General features: G+C 36.5%; 1 protein-coding gene across 3 annotated transcripts in view; it reads right to left on the minus strand.

Annotated features, from left to right (window-relative positions):
- Positions 1-20,451, minus strand: part of LOC132707355 (tyrosine-protein kinase Src64B) — a 48,493-nt gene that overhangs the window by 19,604 nt on the left and 8,438 nt on the right. The gene's annotated exons all lie outside the window — the stretch shown is intronic.

The raw sequence follows: 20,451 nt of genomic DNA on the forward strand, positions 1-20,451 counted from the left end.
ACTTTCGGCAAAAGCTTGGAATCGAAGGACAGCTTTCCGGTTTTCTCTGTTTACCAGTTTGCTTATATGAATTGCGATCACGCGATAAGATTCTTTTTTCCCCAAACTACGCGAGGTTTCCGATTTCTTCCGCCATTTTTAATCCCAAATGGTGCGATGAAGATAGCGTGAAGCCGCGGAAAACTACCCACGTGACGTAGACTTCCACGAACCAATCGCCCGCGCGAGACGGGACAGACGGACAGACAGGAAGAGCGGACAATGCAGCAGAAACGGCCAGTTAGGACGAACACAAAGAGAATATAAACAATAACAGTGCCGCTTCTTGCATGTAAATTAAACGCGAGCATCTCCGTTCGCCCTCATCGCTTTGCATGGACAGGAAACGTCTCTCGACCGGCAACAATGAATCGATTTTTTTTTCTGCGGGAAGGTCGTCATCAATCATTTTCTTCATCTTTCTTCGATACCAATATGTAAATATTATCTCGCCCGTGTGCGTGGCGGCCCACGTCAACGAAAGAAAATAAAAACCAAAAATCTTGATCTAAATATTTACGGCGCCGAATAAACTAAATCGTCAATAAAATTTAATTTAAATTTAAAGCATGCACGGAACATTTAATTTAATTAATTCAATTTTTGAATTTCGACAAACTTAGCACTTCCAATATGGAAAATGTACTGCTACAAACATAAAATACGCATTAACTTATTTATTTAATCGACATTGATTTAATGTTTGACTGATTGTTACGTTTAAAATTGCATTCGCGAAAGATACAGGTCCATAAAATGTCTCTTTAATCACGTTAAATTAATTAATTTAATTAAACAAACTTGCAGCTTTAAGAGCCGGAACCTCGGAACTCGCGAAAAATAGAGGTCTACAAGAAATCTTTTTATTCACACACAAAGCATTTAATTAAATTGATTAATTTCGATCGATTAAACCTATATGCAATATTAAGTACCGGAATCTTGGCACTCGCGGAAAATAGAGGTCTACAAGAAGTATATTCATTCACGAGTAGAGATTTTAATTAAATTAATTAATTTCGTTAAACAAACTTGCAGTTTTAAGAGCCGGAAGCTCGGGACTCCCGAAAAAATGGAGGTCTACAAGAAGTCTCTTTATCCGCACACAAACAATTTAATTAAATTGATTTATTTCGATCGATTAAACCGATCCGCAAATTTATGCACCGGAATCTTGGCACTCGAGAAAAATAAAGGTCCATAAGAAGTCTCTTTATTCACATATAGAGATTTTAATTAAATTAATTCATTTCGTAATACACACTGCAGCTTGAGCAGGAACCTCGGAACTTGAGAAAAATAGAGGACCATAAGAAGTCACAAAGAATTTAATAAAATTGATTAAATTACTGTTTCAAGCACCGGACTTCGGCAACTGCGAAAAATCGCTAACCCGCGCGCACAAATCATTTAATTAAATTAATTAATATACCACGTTACACTTCGCATTTAAGAAACTTAAGAAATCCGGCACTTGCAAGTGAACGACCCGCCATAGAAACACATCGGTGCCAGGGCGTAAATCGAACGGGCCGGAAGTCATACGAATTCAAATCCGCACGGTAAGGTGGGCGATCCGGGTCACCGGAGTACCGCGAAAGGAAAAACTACGCGCGTTTCGACGGACAAAGAGCCGATTCAGTTTCCTAAACGTCTAGTAAGTCTTCGGCAAACACGCGACGCTCGAGACCATTAAAATTTAACCGTCCGAGGTAGCATCGGTCTAAACGGCGACCCCGGACTTTGTGAAAGAACGGATTTGTGGTTAATGCGTGCGTAATTAGCTTTCCAAACAAGCAGCGACATTGGGCGAAAACAAAACCCGCCATTTTAACAATCGGGAGTGGAATTCGTGGCAAATTTCGAGAATCGTTAAGGGTTTCGCAATCGGCCTCGACGCAACAAGAAAAAAATTAACGCGCTTAAATTTCACCGAATCGCATTCAATCGGTTTTAATTAAAATAATTAATAACGGTATATCGCATTGATCGTGGCGGTACGACCCACGCGACCATTATTGCGAAATGCAGCCATTGTCGAAAAGATAATGCAAGTATGCAGTATACGTGCCGTATTAGGGTGCGGCATCTTAATTTGTTACAGGAACGTGAAATTTTGAATCGGGCCGTTTTAGAGGCATTTAGGATACAAATTAAAAAATACATATGGTAACCCATAAGAAAATGAACAACTTTGTGCTAACTAAAACTGGCGTATGAAAATCTTCATAAATAAGTTATGAAATATGTTGTACCGTATGTTCCATTTATCTTGATAACATTTTTAACATAAAAACAAAATGTAGGGTTGGTAACCAAGTTTTTTTCCAAATAACGTATAAAACAAAACACATTTTTTATTATTCCGATTACAATCATATAACACACTTTATATTTTAGAAAACTCATTTTTGGCAAGTGGGTAACAATAGGAAATTTGGCTGACTGCAATAACAATTATTTACAAATTAAAATAGAAAAAAAAACACTAAAAATAACCACCATTTTCCGGAACACATTTCTCATACACTCTAATTGTATGTCTTGCATTTAGTAACGTTTCCGGATTGTCTCTTAACTGATTTGATTGCCTCTGAAATCATTTGCCAAAGTTCCACGACATTATTACAAGAAGTTCTGTGCACGTGACTTTTTTATGGGTCCCCAAAAGAAAAAATGTGTTAAAGTTAAGTCGCGACTGTTGGCTGGCCATGGTTCCGCCGTTCCCTATCCAACCCTTGGGATATTCCATATTAAGAAAATATTTAAATGCTATATAATCAGCGCTGATATATTTAGGGGTAAATCTTCTACATATTTTCCTATTTTTTCTGCAACCTTTTCTTGTACTGGATGAACTTTCATCAACCCATAAAATGTTTTTCAATAAATTATTATTCTCATTATGTCTAATTAAAAAAACTGCATTGTTTTACGAAATTTAAATACATTATATTTATATTCTTTCAAAACTGAGTGGATTGATCCCCGAGAAATACCTGTCTCTTCATATACTCTAATAATAGAGGAAACTGGATGTGCTTCATAGAATCTTAACATGTTTGTTTTTTTTTTTTATTCATTTATAACATTACGATTCCGGCATACCTTTTTAGCAATTAAAGCGTTTCCGTTTTCTGTAAATTTCTTTGCCGGCCTGGTTTGAAGTAGCTCGGCGCTCTGAATAAAGTTTAATAATATACTGACGACGAGCTGCGGTTGCACTTTTATAATTTGGAAAGTATACTTAAAGCATATCACTCCTTTTAAGGATGCTAAATTCGCGAAAAAACATTTTAACAATAACGACTTGCGACAATAATTCAACCATCAACGTTGTCTACTAATATGTCAAACTAACATATTTTTATTTGTCGGTCAGGACAGGACAGGGTAATCGGAATAAGATATTCTAATAAACACATATATAATATACACATATATAATATACAGTTCAATTTAAAAAATATATGATGTAGGCTTATATGTCGGAACATTGATAGTGTTTTGTTTTATACGTCACTTGGAAAAAAACTTGGCTACTAACCCCACGTTTTGTTTTTTGTTTTTGTTTAAATTGATATATCTAAAAACAAAAAATGTTATCAAGAAAAATTGAACGTACGGAACAGGGTCTTTCCTGATAATTAGACGGCTTCTGGTGGCCTTATTATGCGAGATGGAAAAACTGTCAATAGGGGATTTCCAAGGTCAGGAAAAATAACTGAAATGAAGCAAACATATCTTAGTGGACCAAACTTGGTGACATCAGCGATCGGAAAAGCCTATACTCAATGAAATGTTCTCCTTGATAAAAATTCAAAAGTATGGTTGGTTAGATACACCTTCTGGCTAGCATAACAACAATAATAATATTAAAGAACTTGTATGATCGAAAAAATATTATAATACAGTTCAGCTAGGCAAACATCTGATTTATAAACTAGACACGGAAATTACGTTATTTATAATAGAAGTAACAATAAATTATGTAGAATTTATATATTTACATATAAAAAGACTTTTTTCATAAAGACTAAAGAAGAATAAAAATAAATTGTATATAATAAAGACCTATTCTTAAAAAATATAAAATAACATATTGATATCTGGAATATTTGAAAACATATAAACAAAAACATTTGGAATGTTTGGAATGTTTTAAAATTTAAAAAATAAAAATAAAATTTACGATATTACTGGAAAACACAAAATCCTGTTCCATACTGTTCAGGGTATTATTAGGATGACACGTATCTCAGACCCTTAAACTTTGAGATTGATGTTAAAAGTGATGTTCGCAAATCTAAACAGGGCTATCGATTTTTTTCAAATAGAAACAAACCCAATTTTTATAATTTCATCATATTTAGCATTGAAAAAAAGTGCGGCTTTCTATGTTGATTTTTCTAGAGCACCTAAATCAACTCGTTTATTAGGCAAAACATATTCAGAATATAAAACCTCCTCTCGATTCAAGAAGGCAGGAAAACAGTCGACAGTCGTTGTATATATGCTAATGATCGCGGGAAAAAAACCGGATCGTTTTGATTCGAATTTAAAAAAAATCAATGGAAGTTAAATCCGCGCGTCCGCCGGCCTTCCGACGCTCCGACGAGCAGCGAACAATTATCCGTGGCACTTAACCCATCATGGGTCGTAACGTTTCCCATCCGACGTCGGATAATTTCCAAGGCCGTACCCGAGTATTATCTCGACTGTACTACCGAGGGCGGTTCCAATCAATGGACGTTGTTTTATTTTTTTGTCGATGATACGCGCAAAAATGGGATCGACCACCGACGAAAACAATAAATTATAAACCGCCACAAACGAAACGCAATCGATAACGTCGATCGGTGTCGATCGACCTCTCTGGGTATGGTCTGTTCATAGATATAAGAAAGTAACCAATTGCTTTTGAATGGGATTATGCAAGGGTGGTCATTAACATACAATACAACAAGATTATTACCTAAAATTTCGGAATTTAAATTCAGGTAAAATTTTGGTCCGTAATAGAAAACAATTTTATATCTACCTGTGTTTAATATTCTTTGGTTTGGTATACTACTTAGTTTAAGTTTATTAGTAACCATTCTTATTTCGTGTATTGAATCGTGTGCGAATTATGCAAAATATGTGCGAGTCTAGTGTATCTCAGGAGATGCTCCCGCCCAAATGTAGAAAACACTATTCTATTGAGACTAAGACTAAGACTCTCATTGAACGTGGTGCCAGCAAGCAAGCATCTTTAGAATCCCATTTCAGCGAGGAAAAAAAGAAGCGATGCTGACATTTTCTCGAGTGTAGATGAAAGTGATCAAGATATAATACGGCGTAAAATTTACCAGTTATACGAGGAACAAAGCGTGGCTACATTAGATATCTTAATTAGGAGGCTTGAAAAAGATGAAACCGGTGTTAAATGTGGCAGAACTACCTTTTAGAATTCGGAAATGGCGACTAGAATATCTAGAAAAAAATAAGATTTACAGAGAACAACTCCAAATAGCATCATTGTAATGGACAGTGCAAGTTATCACAATAGACAGTTGACTGAAACCCCTTCCTCATGTGACACAAAAGCAACAATCCAAAACTACATGTATAATAACGACATGTATTTTCACAAAGATTATACCAAAACGCAATTAATTGTGGTTCTACAAAGCTTGAACCTACAAAAGGAATACGTCTGTGATAATTATGCAAAAAATCTAGGGCATACAGTTTTAAGGCTTCCACCTTACCACTGTATATTTAAACCCATTTAACATGTTTGGCACTAACTGAAATCTGTAATTTGTCGTAACAATGTTTTTAGAAAGCGAAGTTTTTAACATACCTCCACAAAGTTGGGTAAATTCTGTTAAACATATAGAAAAAGCAGAACAATCGCATATCCATATTGCAAATAATATAGAACAAATAATAATTACAAAAGGCGATAATAGCGATAGTGATACTGATATATTATGTGAATAATTTTAAGTAATTTAAGTAGGTAATAATTTTATTTTAGATTTAAACATAAAGACATACACAAATAAATAAACATTGTTCAGTATCTTTCCTAACAAAACCCAAAATAATTAAATTCTAAGCAAAGTACGGACCTGTTCGGCCATATTTCATTCTTGCAGCTTGTCCGGGTCTTTCCTTAATTCGTTAGTCAGTTAGTCACTTTCTTATATCTATGAACAGACTTTACCTGGTTAGCTAGATAATGTAGTGATGCATATGTAGATTTGAACAAACGTGTTCAAATTTTCAGGGGGGGATCAGGAAGTATTTTAGAAAAATTTAAAACCGCATTTGTAAGGGTCTAAGAAAAAGATAATTTCTCAAAAACCGTTTATAGAACCGAAAAAATTCATAAACGAGAAGGCGCCGAAGATTTGGCTGCATAAACTTTTATTCCTGACAATTTTTCTAAAATATACAGAGTGCGCCGCAAATTTAAAAAAATAAAATAAAAATTGGTCTCCCTATTATTAAAAATTGGTGATAACCGAAAAACTGTGTTTCGGATCAGTTTCTTTTACCGGGCGATATAGCCCGTATAGACAGCTAAAACTTTTGAATTTAAGGTTTACACCTATTGTACAGGGTGTGTGCGATATTCCATGCAATATTAAAAATCGGCGCCCTAAATTTGCAGTTACCGACTTCAGATTTGGCAGAGAAGTAGAAGTCCACATTTACATTTAAACTGATGAAACTGGGCGCGATCGAATATAGAGAAGTATTTTTTAAATAGTTTTGAAATTATTTTTTGGTTATTTTGGTTTAGAGAAACGAAACGAAAACGACGCAGAAGATCCGGTGCTATAACTGTCATTTCAACCATTTTTTCGATTATAGACAAAAATCTACAAGACCCTGAAAATTGTTCCTTTCCAGAACAAATTATTTGCCGCAAATCAGAATTTGAGAGCTACAATATTTGTATTTACGGTTGTAGTCTGTCACATACGCTGTTCGAGATATTTGAAAAAATCTTAATGAAAAATCAGCATTTCTCGCAGTACTGCATGGCTTTAGAAAGCAACTATTTTCTCGAAAACCGTTTATTCTATTGGACAAATTTATATACTAGGAAACGTGGCAGATCCTGCTATCATCTCTACTTCGTATATCGTTTGAACTATATACAGGGTGTTATGAGCAAAAAATCTAAAAGATCCTAAATATTGCCCTGCCCTCATTCGGCTGGGTTCTAACGGCCCTGTCTTCTAGCCAAAACAACAATTGCCGATGGGCCAGAGCGTAATAAAAAGTCTTAAGAGTCGATACATATCAAAATAGTTCGTTTCATATCAAAATAGACCATTATTAAATAGAATATTATTCTACCCGTTTTGCATCTTTGTGTGGTTTTTTGCCCCTCCGGTGGTGTCTAAAAATTCCGGTAATTTTATGGTTTCGTTTGCTTATTAATTGTAAGTGAAAAGTTTTGGTAGAATTTACAGTACTTTTGGGTTTCTGCGCGATGGTAGTAGTAAGGTAGCAGTCCTCTTTATTTATTTTAAATCAAATATTCAACACACGGGTGTTAAATCGAGAACGCACTTTTGCAGTATTTTGATTAATTTAGATTAAAAAAACATCAATTATTTAATAAAAATCTATACAAATGTTACGGTGCAATCAGCTGATTCGTGGAATCTGGAATGGCCAATGTTTCTATTTCTTTTCAGAAATACATAAAAGTGTTTAAGGTGGCCACTATATTTTTGTTTTTTTGATAATCGTATTTTGGGAATTAACTGGACCCCAAGAAAATAATAACCTTCTTGAGAAAATTGATCCTTGTTTGACATTAAGGACGAGAATAAAAAATCCTCGACTTTATCGATATACGGTCTAACTCGCGTGAAAAAAAATCTTCAAATCAGCTATCGCCGCAATACCCTTAATCCAGAGTTAAATATGGATAATGCGTTTGCCGTTATGTTCTAATCATTTTTATCATCATTTTACGCGGCTAATTATAGATATTACTACACGCGTTTATTAAAAACGTTGTCATTGTTTTGCAAAAAAAAATGCGCGCGAAAATTGAGACTTCAAAAAGGAGCAATAAGAGATCTAACACTTTTCCACAAGTTAGTTGTGGGATAGTTTCAAGCAAACCATACAAGACGTCGGTTATTATTAAACTTCGTACGTAGAAAGTACAATTAACATCGAAAATAATTCGTTAATTGTTTATTGTTGTACAATTCCGCGTTAATAACGGGGCACGTGGCTTTTACGCTCGGGTTGGGCCCGCCAGAACCACTTTCGCTCGGGCACCGCGTGCGTTGGTTTCCATTTTTTTCGTTCTGAACGCGACCCCCAAAGTTATTACGATTTATCAGTTCCGTAAAGCGACCGATGAATTCGGGCGCGAAATGCCTAGAAATGAACATATGAACAATGTGCAAACATATCGGGTGACACAAGAAAGTGGGAACACTCGTACAACTCTTAAATGGCTTGAGATAATAATAATAATAATAATAATAATAATAATAATAAATAAATAATAATAAAATAATAGAAAGGAAAATTACAAGAAAAGGCAAGAGTGCAGCGCCCAGACGAATCTGCTTGTGGTGAACCAAAACATACCGGGTGACACAAGAAAGTGGGAACACTCGTACAACTTTTAAATGGCTTCAGATAATAGTAATAATAATAATAATAATAATAATAATAATTCTTGTTTAAACTCCCCCTGTGGAGCCGGGGGAGTTTAAACAAGAATTGGCCCAAGGTATACCCTGCCTGTCGTAGAAGGCGACTAAAAGGGTGTCCGCTGAAAGGGTTAGCACCCCATTCAGTGTGAGAAAACAAGCTGTGAGGACACGAAGGAAGAGATACTCGGGCGTGATGGAAGATCAGGCTACTTCCACTCGGAAACGTCCTGATGACCAGCCTGCACCAGAGCAGGATGACGAGGGTGGCACCCCTCTGGTGACGAACACCACCCCAACGCAACGACATGGCAATGAGAACCCAAGTACATCCATGATCACTCCAGGAAATGCTATGGATCCGGATGATCCACCCATCCCTGGAAGAGCAGCTGGTAATGTGCGATTTAAATGGACTTTCGAAATGAACACTTACCTTTATCGTACTTACCTATATATTACAAAACTCGAGACAGACAAGAACCTTTATGGCCGCAGATTGCATCAAGAGATGATCCAGAAATTCCCCGAACTATCCGGTAAAACAGTGATGAATATTATGTGCCAACGAAGAGAACTATTTACAAAAAATAGATTGCCACCAGACGTTACTCGACGTATTCGCAATGAAGTAGCTGTCAGCTTAGGACACCAAATCGCTGCACAAACAGAGGAAACCCAAGACACACAAAACCAGATCTTGATAGTGCTACCTGATGATGAGCGACAGGCGGACGACCAACTACAGGGGAACATCACTCTGTTTCGGGGAATAGACCCGAATTTGAGACCAAAAATTCCCAGATTAAAAGCAAACAACAAGACTACTTCTGTTTTAAAGATTATCAACAACGCACTAACTAGACGAATTGAGCAGTGTAGGAGCTTAGCGCAGCTACACGATCTTGTATATGCTGCAGCAATTACAACATTAGAGATCCACGAGCAAAAGATCCGAAAACACAACGATCGATCAGCGCAGCTCACGACAACCAAGAAACCAAAGTGGGATTCTAGGATTAGCATGAAAATAGATAAACTACGTAAAGAAATTGGAGTACTGACACAATACGTCAGCGAACAACGAACAACTGCAAAAGTCGAAAGGAAAAGTCGTGACATTATCAATAGATATACCAGTCTATCTAACCCCACTGCCACTGAGATACTAGATCTTTTGAAACAAAAACTCCAAATATATGCATATCGTCTCCGAAAATATCGTATATCTTATAATCGCAGAAGAGATAATCAATTGTTTACGAGAAACCAACGAGTCTTCTACCGCAACTTACTAAATGGCTCACAAGAAAAAACAAACGACGCACAATACCCTAATGAAGCAGCTGTAAAGAACTTCTGGAGCAACGTTTGGGATAACCCACGAAACCACAAGCATAATGCTGGATGGATCGCAATGGAGAAGAAGAAAACCGAGAAGATACCCATGATGCTACCTCCGACAATTACAATATACGACATTAAACAGACACTCTCAAAATCACAGAACTGGAAGGCACCGGGTCCGGACGGAGTGCAGAACTACTGGTATAAAAAATTCGTTGCAACACACGCTAAGATGGCTCAACTCTTTCAAGAAATCCTGGTTGATCCACAGACATTCCCAAATTTTCTTGCAAAAGGGACAACTTACCTTCTGCCGAAATCTGATCCCCCACAGGATGATCCTGCAAAGTATAGGCCGATAACCTGTCTACCGACATTATACAAACTCTTCAGCGGTATTCTATCCGAAAAAATCTATCAACACATCTCTGAGCACAACCTCCTTGCAGAGGAGCAAAAAGGCTGTAGAAAACACGCGCAAGGGTACAAAGAGCAGCTAATCATAGATTCAGTTACTATCGAAGACGCGAAAGTAAACAAACGAAACATCTATACAGCTTACGTGGACTACGAGAAAGCTTTCGACAGCGTCCCGCACTCCTAGCTAATCGAATGTCTTTCATTATATAAAATCAATCCGCTCATTATAAGCCTACTTACTAGCATGATGAGGATGTGGGAAACCAACGTTACTATCAGCTCCAAATGCCCAGTGTTCAAGCCTATAAATATAAAAATAAGAAGGGGTATATTCCAAGGCGACGCCTTAAGCGCCCTGTGGTTTTGCATAGCACTAAACCCACTATCCACGGCTATAAAGAGCAAGCGAAGCGGTTATAAGATACCCAATACGAACCAAGAAATAAGCCACCTAGCCTACATGGATGACATAAAATTATACTCAGAAACCAACAATGGATTGAAGAGGCTCCTACGAACAGTAGAGGAATTCTCAAATGATATTGGGATGAGGTTTGGCCTTGATAAATGCAAGACCAACTCTGTTGTCAAAGGCAAATGGAGCCAGGGCCAAGATTTCCAACTTCTGCAGAGATCAGGCGGAGGCGCGATTCTACCAATGGACAGAAATGAATCCTACAAATATCTGGGCTTTCTGCAATCACAGGGAATAGACAAAAAAGAAGTTAAACATCAATTGATTAACACCATGAAGGAGAGACTAAAAAAGATATTGAAAACATCCCTATCGGCAAGGAACAAAATGACTGCTACAAACAGCTTAGCAATACCTGTTGTCGCACATAGTTTTGGAGTCATTAAATGGACCACCACCGACCTTGAAGATGCAAATAGGACCATTAGAACCATGTATACAAGATTCAGGGCCCACCACCCAAAATCGAGTAAAGAGCGCTTCCACCTGCCAAGAAGGCAGGGAGGTAGAGGAATCACTGATCTACGACTACTACACAGAACTCAGATTAAAAACTTTCGAGAGAAAATTACAAGAAAAGGCAAGAGTGCAGCGCCCAGACGAATCTGCTTGTGGTGAACCAAAACATACCGGGTGACACAAGAAAGTGGGAACGCTCGTACAACTTTTAAATGGCTTGAGATAATAATAATAATAATAATAATAATAATAATAATAATAATAATAATAATAATAAATAATAATAAAATAATAGGAAGGAAAATTACAAGAAAAGGCAAGAGTGCAGCGCCCAGACGAATCTGCTTGTGGTGAACCAAAACATACCGGGTGACACAAGAAAGTGGGAACGCTGTACAACTTTTAAATGGCTTGAGATAATAATAATAATAATAATAAAAATAATAATAATAATAATAAATAATAAAATAATAGGAAGGAAAATTACAAGAAAAGGCAAGAGTGCAGCGCCCAGACGAATCTGCTTGCTGATCTCTACACTTATCTTTACACATAACATCATACCATGGTTTTAATTAATATTTACAATTTCGTTAAGTTACCACTCAACAGAAAAAAACACCTAGACCTTCCTCTGTAAATAAAAAAACTTTTAGCTAAAGCCGAGGCTAAAGTACTGTAAGTACCACAAATTTTTAAAGAATTCTAGCAGTCCACAGCAGTGCCTCTTTAGAATCTAGGACATAACCACGTTTTTAGTTTATTTGGAAAAGAATTTATTAATTTATATAATTTAGTCAAGTCGCAACTGAAGGATCTTTCAAATATACCACAACGGTGACAAGGAATTATGACCCCTTTAAATCTTAGATTCACGTCTGTTCTAAAAGTTATTTTTTCGGAGAGGTATTCGGGATATTTTGTCTTAATTATTTTAAAATAAACACAGTAGCGATGGATCAAGCGCCGCGTCTTCATAAACCTCAGGCACCATTTTTCAATCTTTTCAATATGTTGTGACGAATTAGCTGTCGAACAAGGCCCATATACGACATCACAGTGATTAAACACGGAAAAAACAATGGCGGTACCGTTACTAAAAAATTTACTTGCGAAAATAACAAGAGCGTCGCATAAGATAGCGATTTGAAATATGGAAGGGTTAAAATAGGCTGGATGTCCAATTTTTTATATTGGTTGCATTTTGCGGTTTGAACGGACACGACAGTTGCATTTTGTGAAAAATTGAAAATTAAGCTTTTCTTTACTTGTTTAATGGCAAATAGCATTTAATGACCTAGTTATTTTTAAATCGCAGAATAGTGGAAACGAAAACTCTTTAAAAGCGGTACATTTTGGCACGAAAATTTTTAAAATCCGTTAGACAATAAGCTCACAATAAAAGAAAACAGAGAAGTAAATACATTTTTTATAAAAACCAAATATTCATTCGTTCTATTAAAAAAAAAAATTCAAGGTTGTTGTTGAAAGTGTTTTATTATGGTAAAAAGTTGATATGCTTTTGAAATGCGAGCATACAGTCAAAAACTAACGTAAGCATTCTAGATACACGTACGTACGTTTTTATAAAAATGTATTTACTTATCTGTTTTTTCCTTCCTGTGAGCTTGACGGATTTTGAAAATTTTGGTGTCAAAATGTTGCAAAAAAAAAGTACCGGTTTTCGAAAGTTTTCGTTCCCGCTAAGGTAATATTTGAAAAACTAGGTTATCCTAAAAAATTAACAGCTCACTACATTAAATGCTATTTGCCATTGGACAAGTAAAGAAAAGTCTCATTTACAATTTTTCCCATGATCAGGTGACTTGGTAATAGTACATTATGCAACAAGTGCGGTAAACGGCATTTGACTCACGAGTTTATTTGACAGTGACAGAGCGAGTGTTTAATACACGAGTGACTTAAAAAGTTTACCGAACATTCACTGACATGACAAACGTCAAAATTCAAAACGTGGAAAATATCTCCGAAAATATCCGATTGCTTTCAAACCCGTGTGGTAAAATCCCAGAAATGTCCGAAGTGGCTCGGATTCGTGGGAAACGAAACTGACGTGGTAAAGTGACGCTTCCCGCACGCTATATCGGTGGGCAATTAGGTTTTTTACAGACGGGAGTAGAAAAATAGTATTTATGATGGTCAGAGCCTACCAGACAAAATTTTAAAAAATTAAATAAAAAAAAAAGAGAAAAACCGTCCTATCCTACGTAGAATCATCTCCTGATATCAAAAATGCAAAAAAATAAAGGTTACTGTAGTTTCCGCTGAAACCGGAAGTGCAACCATTGACTACATATTGTCAAAAAATTGGACATGCAGCCTATCACAACCCTTAGAAATTTCAAATCTCAAGCCGTTTAGAAGTTATAGAGTGTTCCCACTTTCTTGTGTCACCCGGTATAGTAGGACCACCGATCTATAGAACTCATTATTATTTATTGCCGATGTGATTTTTTGCAATAACAAAACATCGCTTTTGAGGGGGGGGGGCAAGCACAGTTTTCGTGACGAGTTGATGTAACGAATTTAACACCTTGAACACTAGTACAGGTTGAGGGATTAGGTATGTATCTTCTTCTTTAAGTGCCGTCTTCGTTGCGAAGGTTGGCAATCATCAGTGCTATTCGTATTCGTGACACAGCCGACTGAAATAGTTGGTTTGTGGTGCACCCGAACCAGTCACTTAAGTTTCTCATCCATGAGTGACGCCTTCTTCCTACACTTCTCTTTCCTTGTAATATCAGTTGGAGTAGTTGGTACTTTTCTCCTCTCGTGACCTGTCCAAGGTACTGAAGTTTACGCTTTTTTACCGTAATGATAATTTCTTTTTCCTTTTTTATTCTTTTCAGGATTTCCATGTTGGTCACTTTATCGGTCCATTTTACCTTAAGTATTCTACGGTACAACCACATTTCGAACGCCTCCAGTTTCCTTATGTCCAGTTTCTTCAGAGTCCAAGCCTCTACACCATAGTACAGTACCGACAAAACATAGCATCGCACCATTCTGATTTTTAAATCCAAGCTGAGATCGCTGCCACAGAGCACTCTTTTCATTTTCACAAATGTTGTTCTCGCCTGTCCTATTGTAGTTTTGATTTCTTCAGAGCAGTCGTTATTTTTATTTACAATTGTACCTAAGTATTTATAACTGTCAACTTTTTCTATGGAGTGGTTATTTATATGAATTTGTGAATTGTTTTGTGCTGTTTTTGATATTATCATAAATTTTGTCTTTTTTACGTTTAGTGACAGTCCGAACTCTTCACTCGATGTATTAACTTTGTCTACTGCAATCTGTAATTCGTTTAGGTTGGTAGCTATCAGGATCGTATCATCCGCATATCTTATATTGTTGATAGGCACTCCGTTAATTTTTAGTCCTTTCGTTTCATCGTCCAATGCTCGTTTCATTATTTCCTCCGAGTAAAGGTTAAATAAAATCGGTGATAGCACGCACCCCTGCCTAACGCCTCGACGGATTTCTATTTCTTAGGTGTTATTCCCTTCTATTTTTACCACTGCTTTTTGATTAAAATAAAGATTCGTAATAATTTTTATATCTCTGGTGTCTAAGTTCTTCTCTTTCAGAAGCTGGATAAGTTGTTCGTGTCGGACCCTATCGAAGGCTTTGTTGTAATCAATGAAACATATATAAAGATCCTGATTCATATCCATACATCGTTGGGCGCGAACGTTCAAGGCAAATATTGCTTCTCTTGTGCCTAAGCCACCTCGGAAACCGAATTGAGTCTCGCTGATATCTTGTTCTAATGTTTTGTATATCCTGTGATGTATCGCTTTCAGAAATATTTTTAGCGTATGACTCATTAGACTGATTGTTCGAAAGTCTGTGCATTGCCTTGCATTATGTTTTTTTGGGATAGTGACGAACGCTGATATGATGTTGAACAGATCTGTTAGACTGTGTATGTTTTCCTCTTCTATCAATGTGAGAATTTCAGAGGGTAACTCATCAGGCCCTGCAGAATTTCCATCTTTTGTGATTTTTATAGCATGGATGACCTCTTCTTTAGTTATTTCCGGTCCACTGTTTTCTTCTTCTGTTACTATTCTGTTTATATCTCTCTCATCATCGAATAATTCTGTTATGTAATTCTTCCATGTTCTTAGTTTAGTGTTAGTGTTAGAGTATTGACGGTTGTCTGTTTTTCTGTAACCCTGCCAGTTCTTTCTTCTTGTGATCGGATTTCTTTCTGAATATTCTTATATGCTTCGTTGTTGTCTTTTACACCACGCCGTTCGTTCATCAAATTCAAAATTTCTGGAGTCATCCATTCCTGTTTTTTCCCTATTTTCTGTTTTGTCAGAATGGTCTTGCTCGGCTCAATTAATGCATTTTTTAAATATTTCCATTGTTTGTCCGTGTCTTCTTCCGCTGTTATTTGATTGTTTTTGAGGGTTCTGAGGTTGTCATTGATTTTATTTTGTAGCCTTTGTCTTGTTTCTTGGATTTTTAGACCCGATACGTCTATACAATTTGTTGTTGGTATTACTCGTTGTTTTTTAAGTGTTATTAAAAACCGGGCTATTAGTGGATTATGGTCCGATGAGACATCTGCCCCTGGGTAGGTTTTAGGTATGTATACATATTTACAATTTAGTATACTGTTTCTTTAAAAAACTATATGTTACGTTTGTTTTTAGATTTAGGAAGAGACTTAAACTAAAAATAACTACCCACCAAGTATCTCCTGACTCTCCTGACGCAGAATATATCTTCTGTTCAAGCCTTTTTTCTATGGATAAAAGTGGAAAAAGCTGGATGAAATGCTAATGTTTGGACTCTGGGCACAATATGATTGTGCTGCGGAAGAGTTTGATATTTGGATCTGCGACTTTTGCATGTGAATTAAAACTAAGAAACTTCTTTCATTTATCACAATATGTTATTTTCATTTATTTGATCTCCTAGATATTTATGTCTATTTTTGTTATTGATATGATGATTTATGCTATATTCCATATATTTGTACCTATTCCATATTTCGTTACCCATTTGTGATTTTGGTTTTTGTGTTAGATTTTAATTCGACAACATATTTGATTAAAGGCTGTTAATTACTACATACATTCATTAGTAATTACATTAAACTGTTTTAATTTCTAGGAAATTTTCTTTATGTACTTGAAAAAATAGCATCCCATATTTGGTGACTTCCCTCTATAATCGCGAAAAAGAAAAGGTTGAAAAAAATACAGGAATGTGCTTTGTATGAACAAAGAAGAGCAATATCTCATATGAATTTGCCACGGCTTTGAAACTGTGCTTACTCCGACTGCGGTTAATATAAGAAACCGGGTTTTGAAAAGTCGATATGGCAAAAATTGCGTGAACTGGTTAAAGGAAAAAAAGCGGGGAAAACTCCGTTTCCGAAATCCCTTTTCTCCAAACTTGACTATAGTGAAATTCACAACGACGGAGAGTGGATGCCGCCTTGCTATACCTAGAGATGTGCCAACATGGTAGGAAGTTACAGAATGCAGTACAAATATTTTAGGGGCATATTTATCAGCTAACAATAAGTCTGTTGTTTACGGGGCTCTTCATACAAGACAAAGGAAAAAAAATTGAAAAATCGAAAAAAGATCTCATTTTTAAACATTTTTATATCATTAAAAGTTCGAAACCTCAGCAGCGTACCATGATTCCATCTAAAAAATTTAATTAGATCACCGTCATGGGCTAAACTGAAATATATAATTTTATGTTAATTAAAGAAAAGAAGATCAAATTATCGAAAAAGTTTTTGTATAATTAATTAAAAAAAAAATCTATAACCTTTGACACTCTGTTTCTCGTTTATATGAAAAAACTTATTTTTGACTGATAAATAGACCTTCAAAATCTATGTCCTGAGTCCCCAAACACCCTGTATACGTGTTGCCCGATGCATTTGTAAATTTATGGCGCGCGCCGCTGACACTTTTCGCGAGCGCAGAGCCAATTTCCCGCCCGGCAACGGACTAATAAAATTCCAATATTTGTTTTCCGACTGCATAATTCAATTTTCACGTGCCAAATATTTGACGTGGAAATTGTTACCTACGTAACACATATGCGAAAATTTCTCTCCCTTTTCTTTTTTTTTTTCATTATTTGCGGCACCGACTGCATTGCAGCGAAAACACGTACGCTCGGACGGTGTGCCGCAAAGTTAGTCGCGGGAGCAGGCGAAAGGAACGAAGGGAGTCTTTCCCGCATTCCAGCGACCACGCAGGAATGCGAGGGTGCCACCCTCGTCGATTTAACGGGGGGGCGGACGACATCCGTTGGGGGCTGCATAACGAGCTTTATTTGCCGACATTCGAAAAAGCAAATATATACGCGAAAGCTGAGGAACGGCAGCGTTTTTAATAAACGCAGGAATAACCGCAGGAAACGCGACGAACATAAGGGACAAATTGCCTAGAAATCCGTACCCGACATGAAGGAACTATAGCGAAACTTAAAAAAATCACAGTACCATTTTGATTCCTATATTTACATATAAACAGGACATTAAAACGCCTTATAAGAAAACCATAAAATATTTCCATTTACACTTTTTATAAAACTTTTAGATTCCTCCTACGTCGGTTTTTTGTTGAGTCGAACTAGTTAACGTTTCGCCAATCAACCTGTTGGCTTCTTCAGAGCTTGAGTGAAACTGGCTCGCATTTTACTCTGTACCTGCTTATAAATTCTTTGAGGGGGGCGGAGCTAAATCAGGGGCATAAACACCGTCTCGGATGAATGATTCCCATATTGGTGACTTGATAAAGACCTGAGTGGCGGTTAAGATTGTTAGGTTGTTTATAGATTTCTGTAGACTCTCGGATTTTCGTTGATAGAAAAATTGATTCGATGCAAGAATTTTACTTTTATCGAGTAAAATTTTATATCCCGTTTCGTGTTTGGGTTCGGCAACTGCTGATGAGTTTATTTGTCTTAGTCTCAATGCACTTTCATGTTCTTTGGACCCAGTTGATATTTTCCGTCAGGTCTCTGTAATTTATTCTTTGCCGCATATGCATGGAATGCTGTAAACCCCTGCCATCTCAAATGGAATTTTGTCTTTGACGGATCGAAGATGTTGAAAGATTTTTGGACAAGTGGTAAATCTAATTTTGACGTTTTATTTCTTTAGAACTTTTGATATGTGGTCAGTGATGTTTTGAATATAAGGAAGCGCAACAGTGGCCAATGTTTCGGTTTCATTGTAATTGGAAGGTTGTGGTGAAATGTATTTTGTGATGGAACGCTTAATATCTTTAATGTGGAAATTATTAGAGAGAAGAGCAGAGGTAAGGTGTTTTAATTTTGGGTTCAATGACTCTGGCTGATCCGTCTATAGAAATCTATAAGCAACCTAACAATCTTAATCGCGACTCAAGTCTCTCACTTGTCACCAATATAGGAATCAGTCATCTGAGACGGTGTTTATGCCTCTCATTTAGCTCAAATAATATATAAGCAGGTACAGAGTAAATTGCGAGCCAGTTTCTGTCAAGCACTGAAGAAGCCAACAGGACGATTGGCGAAACGTTAGGTAGTTCGACTCAACAAAAACCGACGCAGGAGGAATCCAGAAGTTATTTATAAAAAGTATAACAGTAGGCTGTGGAAGTTTCTTTGAAAAAAAAAATTCTTGTCTTAACAAGTTTTGACTCGTCATAAAGGTTGTTGTATTATTTTTAGTTTATTTAGCCCTAAGTGAGGCCCATGTTTCGTTGACAATGGCAATGTAAAACATTAGACAGTCTAGATACATTCAGGATTTTTAACATACCAGGTGTTCAAAACTTTTGTTCGGGAGCAAGGGGTAATCCCGAAGCATCGATAGGAAGTGGCAATGGCGAACAGTTGTTCGCCATTGCCATTGCGCATTCGACGTTTTGATGTACTTGGAACAAGCCTTTACGAAAGAGTTAAAAAGGGAAGATACTACAAGCCAAAGAGGGGGGTTCGTCTCTGAAGAACAAGAGCAGTTGACCATTTGTTATGTTTGTTATGTTTTACATCAATTCAACTGACACGTCCAGAACTCAGCTTTAGAAAACCAGAAGCGAGTAGTATTAATAGAATTCAGCAGATTTTTAAAAAAATCTTCAGGACTTGATGGTCAGATGTAAGTTTTCTCCAATCACTACCGTTACTGCGAATCATTGCGAAAAAAAAGAGCAAAATCGAATCGGAGCTATAACTAGTGGGAAAAAGGAAAAAATATTACGGTGTGTTGTGTTGAATGAGGATAGCACCGTCTTTGGAACGAAGTGGCCTACCAGGTTCTATTTACACATGTAATAAGAGCGGTTGGATGAAGGAAGATGTATTTTTTATTTGGTTGAAACATTTTTCCAAAACAAATAACACTACAAAAGACAATCCTGTTATTTTGATTCTCGACAATTATACAAGTCCCATATCATTACAAATCTTCGAATTTTGTAAGGATAATGGAATTCATATGTTGTCAATACCTCCACACACGTCCCATCCTATTCAGCCACTGGACTTGGCTTTTAATTCCTCCCTTAAGAAAGCTTACGTTAAGGAATGTTATTTTTAAAATCAAGACCATATGAAACGATTTTGATGTTAATGGTATATTTTGTTGATATATACCATATACCAAAGCCTATACCCTAGCCATATATCGAAGCGTACTGCAGAAAAAGCCATAAAGGGTTTTGAAAAGACTGGGATTTTTCCTATTAATCCTGATGTATTTCGTAAGGAGGACTTTTGTTTCCCTGAATTCAGCTGAACCAATCACAGAAGAACCGATAGCTTCGAGTAGTGAATCCGGTGGCAATAATATTTATAATAACTCATTTAATGAAATTATACCTTAGTCAAAAAAGGCCCCTGACAACCCAAACAAATCAGAAATTCTTACGTCTACGCCTTTCAAATCGGTATTGGAAAAGAAACAAAAGAAAAAGATGATAAAAGAAATGATTTGATAAAGACACCGTGTTGTCGAAACAATTGTCATGTCAA

Source organism: Cylas formicarius, unplaced genomic scaffold (genome assembly GCF_029955315.1).
Source record: "Cylas formicarius isolate icCylForm1 unplaced genomic scaffold, icCylForm1.1 PGA_scaffold_9__14_contigs__length_23061073, whole genome shotgun sequence".
In the NCBI taxonomy this organism is placed as follows: Eukaryota; Metazoa; Arthropoda; class Insecta; order Coleoptera; family Brentidae; genus Cylas; species Cylas formicarius.